Below are 6,000 nucleotides of genomic sequence, written 5' to 3'. Positions count from 1 at the left end.
TTGAAATACAATACTCACCCAAATATCAGCGAGCACACTGCACCGTTTAATTTTGATAGACTGTTGACTCTGCATTTAGTGTGTCGATCAAGATGCCATTGTTGGCCTGTCAATTCTGCAGTTGTTACATGAAAATAAGTCTTCCACTTTTGTCCCAGACTGCCATGTTCTGGCAATTACTTGTGTTCCACTGTTAATGACAAAATTTTGGCCCACCCACATGCTAAAACATTAAAATGTATCATGATATGGTAATGCTGGCTTTTAGCACAGAGATTTCAGAAATTTACTAAAGTCATCATTGTTTTGTATCATCAGAAATGATAGAGATGATGTTTTCTTCAAGGAAAACAGTCGTGCAAACCCTTAAGACTTAGTTGAGATGGAAAAATGTTTTGCACTGAGTCAGATTTCCTGCATTTTTGTCGAGGATACTTTATCATTATTAATACTATTTGAATTTTAATCAGTGACTCACTATGAACAAACAACTTTGGTGCAGCTCAAAAAACTTTCCGCTTCTAGAAGTCATTGCTTCTGCAGACAAAGATTAACTGGGAAATTATGTGTAATTTCTGCCTTGTTGCCAACCTTTGTTGTTCAATGATGTGAGTAACAACAACAAATCAAAGAAGCCTTCTGGAGTCTCTCCCCTTCATTTCCCTCCAGGCAAGCCAAACAAGCAAACTGCAATAGAAAGGCAGAAAAAGCAGCACTGTAAACAAGCTATTGATGGCTGAGGTGAGTCAAGCAAAGTGCATCTATACGGTCAGTGCTTTGTTGTTAAAGTTCAGTGCATTTTATAGGAAAGTAGTAATGAGCACTTCCTAGGTAGTGTACAGTATACGAGGGTAGGTAGCTTGTTGATTTTCTTCTTTCGGCTGCAAACATCTAAGTGTTGCTATATATTTGGGGAATTAGTGGATATTACATAAAGACAATTTCAATATGTTGTGGAATATAGGAAACCTAAGCAAGGTAAATGAGACAACATGAATGATCAGAAAACAGTTTTGCAATTTTCCCAATGAATGTCTAACATTATACGTTTCGAATAATAACATCAGCACATGAAAAAATCAGCCTCTCAGAATAAAATTAGCCTAAGGACCAAGTCATAAAGGCTCAGAGACAGGCCGGTGACTTCCAGTAACCATCGGTCTTTACGGAAGGTAGTTGCAGGTAGTTGCTTGCTGTCAGAAGGTGAAATTGTTCACAAAGAGGTGGTTTGTATGGAAGATGCCTGCAAACATTCACAAACTACTTGCAAAGCAATAGTTAAAATATGAACAAACAGGAAACAGAGTGTGTTCCCTTTAAAAGTAAAAGCTGTGCCTTTTGATATGTGTTGAAATATTTCTGGTAGGTCAAAACTTTTACTTGAAGGGTGAACATTCTTCATTCACCAATTTCATCCAGCAATCACTGTCACATTCCTGGGTCTATTGACCCAGCGTTTTGAGTTTTAGTTTGAATGTTTTAAGTTGGATGTCAGTGTAGTCAGCTTTGGTTCCTTTGTCTCGTTATGTCAGACTAGTGTCAGCTGTTTCCCCATGTGTTTCCACTTCCCCTAATCACTCTTGTGTGTATTTAGTCTGTGTATTTCTGTTCATTCACTGTCAGGTTGTCACCACAGCTCATAGCAGCATGAGGTGGGTGATTATATTCTGAATCCACGTGGTTTTTCTAAGGAGAATATTGAAACAAACACTGTCTTAAAGATTCATGGGCATGTTTATGAGCTGACTGCACTGACATAGGACACAGACCTTCAAAATAAAACAGGAAACATGAGATGTAGACAAGACAAAATAAACTTGACACCATAAGAAACGCAGCATGAAACAGGGAGAGGGAAACTCAAATACAGGGGTAGAAAACACAAAGAGAAACTAATAAACAAATGAACTTAGCTACCCTAAAGAACTTAAAACATCCAAACTAAAACTCAAAACGCTGGGTCAATAGACCCAGGAATGTGACAATCACTTGCAAACCAGTCAGTGAATATGTTTCCCTACAGTTTCCAGCAGTCACCAGGGTGTTAGGCACTGGTCTCTAGACCTAATAAGTGATGGCACCAAAGTGACTTCTTTAGACAAAGGATGAACTGAAAGGCTTCTCTTTGATCAGCATATGATATATAATCATTATTTTTAATTGTAAATCATGCAAACCTAATTTGCTTGAGCGTAACAAAACAAACACAGGGTTGGAAATTAGTTATGCTAATTTCCAACCCTGTAATTCTTATACTGGCTTTCCAGGAAGCACAAATAGGATGAGCAAAATTAAAAAAATTAAATATGACGATTCTGACTTGTGAGGCTTTGTTTTTTGTGAAAGAGAAAGTAAAGTTTTGAAAGCCTTTTGCAGTCTCTCACAGTGAAAACTGTGCCGTCACGGCACTGGCTGAGTTTTTGCAACAGTAGCTACATTATGTTTTGGTCTATTGAAACAAAAGGTTTTTTGGTTCTCCTTTTGTCCCTGTGTGATGGGTTTAAAATGGCCTGGAAAGATGACATTCTGTAAACATAACCAGCAACATGGGTTTAGAAAATAGAATCCATCACTCAGTACTTAGTGTCCTCATTACCTTAATCACATTACAATGTGTGACTAGGTGAGCATAGAAACATATCTGCTGGATAAAGAAATATACAGACAAAATTAGTTAGACAAGCATAACCAAGATGAAAGGAGATTATGTGATTTTTAGCAAATGTGATGTTTCGCCATCAGGAACTGCAAGTTTACAGGATTTTAATGCATTTTAGTGCACCAAATGCCCATTATAACATATGTGATGCCACAATGTGCCACAACATGAGTATGAATAGAGTGACAAAAAAAAATCTGTTTATATGCTTAAAAATTTACACTGTAATATCCACAGGAAAAATATGCTGGCTTGAAGAAGGTCATACTGTTAAGTAACAAAAAATTAATTGTTGAATTAATCATATTAATAATTAAATATTGTAGCAATTAGTGTTTCCACATCATTTGGTAGTGTTAAATATATCAAGTTCAAGTTCAAGTTCAACTTTATTGTCACTTCAACCATATACAGTTTAAAAATACACAGTGAGGCGAAACAACGTTCCTCCAGGAACCAAGGTGCTACAAGACAAGTTAGTGCAAAAAAAAAAAAATAAAATAAAATAAAAAATAATAATAATAATATATAATATATCTAGTAATAATATTGTGCAAAAGAGCATTTACAGGTTGGTGTGTGCGATGGTTTGGTGGTGTAGGTCAGTGTGTTTGCGCTTTGTGTTGGTTAGTCAGTCCAGTCTCAATGTTTTGAGGTATTTGAGTTAAGCTGAGTGATAATGTTAGTGTATGTGTGTGTGTGCGTGTTTATCAGTCAGTCCCTTTTTGCTGAGGAGACGGATGGCTTGTGGAAAAAAGCTGTTGCACAGTCTGGATGTGCGTGCCCGAATGCTTCGGTACCTTTTTCCAGATGGCAGGAGTGTAAAGAGTGTGTGAGAGGGGTGTGTCCGATCAGCCACAATGCTGGTGGCTTTGCGAATGCAGCGTGTGGTGTAGATGTCCTCAATAGAGGGTAGAGAGACCCCGATGATCTTCTCTGCTGTTCCCACTATCCGCTGTAGGGTCTTGCGGTCTGATATGGCACAGCTCCCAAACCAGACAGTGATGCAGCCGCTCAGGATGCTCTCAATAGTTCCTCTATAGAAGGTGGTCAGGATCGGTGGTGGAAGCCGGGCTTTTCTCAGTCTTCTCAGAAAGAAGAGACGCTATTGGGCTTTCTTGTGCAGGGAGCTGGTGTTGAGGGACCAGCCGAGGTCCTTCTCCAGGTGTACACCCAGGAATTTGGTGCTGTCAACGATCTCCACAGAGGAGCCGTTGATGCTCAGCGGTGAGTGGTCGCCTCGTGTCCTCCTAAAGTCAACAACCATCTCTTTTGTCTTGTCAACATTCAGAGACAGGTTGTTGTCCTTACACCAGTCCGTTAGTCTCTGCACTTCCTCTCTGTTCGCTGACTCGTCGTTCTTGCTAATGAGACCCACCACGGTCGTGTCATCAGCGAATTTAATGATGTGATTTGAACTGTGTGTTGCTACACAGTCATGAGTCAGCTGGACAGATATTTTTTGGCTAATGAAGTATTTTTCCAAACCTGCCTGAACCATGAAATATTGTCCAGAAAAGGAATGTTTAATGAAGTTTTTTGTTTTTACATGATGCTGTGATAAGTAAGTAATATGATAAGTAGTAAGATTGATTGTCTTTCACCTGTCATATAAATCCTCTTCTTTTGTCTACTCAAACAGAAGAAAACATGCCCAAATGCTGACCAATTTAATAACATGTAAATTTTCCATATAAATTTACCTCATTGGTATACACTCAAGCACATTTTCATTGATTAATTATGTTGTATGATTATTTGAATAAATAAACCTTTGTTTTCATATAGTTCAGTTGCATTTTATTCAAAAATGATGTCTTCATGTTTATTTGAGGGTGAATAATAATTTTTTTGAATGTGTAAGGTACCCTTGAATGCTCTGAAATCTGCCTAAAGTAAAAGGTATTCTTATTATTCATAGTCATTATTATTATTATTATTATTATTATTATTGTGTGAAAAGTGGTCAATAAAGAGATGCTGAAAAGCATGTTCATGCAAAACTCGTCTGGTCTGCCGTGGTATGTTTACAATGGGACTTCTGCTTCTGAACCTCTGAGCACAGCGTCTGCAAATCAGGGCTGTACGAAGTCACTTTCATCTTCACGCAGGACTGTAAGCTGTCATCTGTGAGGGGTGAGCGGTGTTTGTTTTTAACATAGTTCACGGTGGAGAATAGCTGCTGACATAATGTGGATCCGAAGATCCATAACTGGCCTACCTGGGGTTGAAAGTCTCGATAAATGCATGGCGTTTCTGCGGGTATATCGGCTTCCGCGAGTGTGACGCTTATTTTGAGTGATGAAAAAATAACAGAATATAATTTTATTTTTATATTTCAATATCACAATAATCTTCCTATTTAGAACTACAAGTTAAAAAAGAACTAACGTAAATAAAATACACTTCAGCTAAATACTTCTAATTTATTTTCCCAAACCACGCGGAGCTGCACTATAAGGACTAAAGAGCCGCAGGTTGCCGACCCCTGCACTAGGGGGATGGGGAATTCAAATATATATTCCAGGCAAAAAGGTATGCATTTACTGCAGCCAAATTCAGGGAGGCAACCTGCACACTGAGGTCCACGGGATATCCAAGAGATGGTAATGCCGTTTGACTCGATTGTTCAGTAGGTCAAGCTGATCTATTATCATGAGTATAACCTGCATCAGGCAGTTTACGTATACAGAGTTAGTCATCATGGCATAAAATCTTGGGTAACCATTTCTTATAGCACAAGTTAAATGGGAAGTTATACCCAATTTCAAACAGTTACCCCTTAGGTTACTTATATAAGCCAGTTGCATTAATTTATAGTACAATACTTACATGGAGCAATTCTGATATGACAGCATATAATAAAGATGCTGAGTGTACACTGCATGTGCACCCTTAACTTTATTTCACAGTACTTTGTCTGAAAGCAGATAACATAGTATTAAGAAATAAAATAAAAAAACCACATTTTGTGCTCTTGTTTGTTTTGATGCACTTGGACAACAACTGTTGATCTTTCTAAAGGTTTTCTCAACACTTAAAACTCTTATTAGACACAGAAGTGCTACAATATGCAGTATAAAAACAGGTTGCTAAATAGCTAAATGAACAAGAAACCTGACAGCTCTCATGAGATACTGAAATGCTTTTTATAAAAAATAACAAATGGAGACTTAACGACAGTATCAACATTGGAAATAAAACAAAAGGAAGTTTACTCTTGTACACATACAGTATCCCAAAATCTTAAGGCGGTTGAAGTATTAAGTCAGACAACCCAGTTAACACTTTACAAGGTGCTTATATAAGACATTCACATCAGGCTCATGAATGCTTCATTT

This window comes from Rhamphochromis longiceps, linkage group LG4, assembly GCF_057381845.1.
Source record: "Rhamphochromis longiceps isolate RC_006_pf linkage group LG4, R_longiceps_female_GT1.1, whole genome shotgun sequence".
Classification (NCBI taxonomy): Eukaryota; Metazoa; Chordata; class Actinopteri; order Cichliformes; family Cichlidae; genus Rhamphochromis; species Rhamphochromis longiceps.
The sequence above is the reverse complement of the archived record's forward strand: the minus strand, read 5'-3'. Positions refer to the sequence as shown.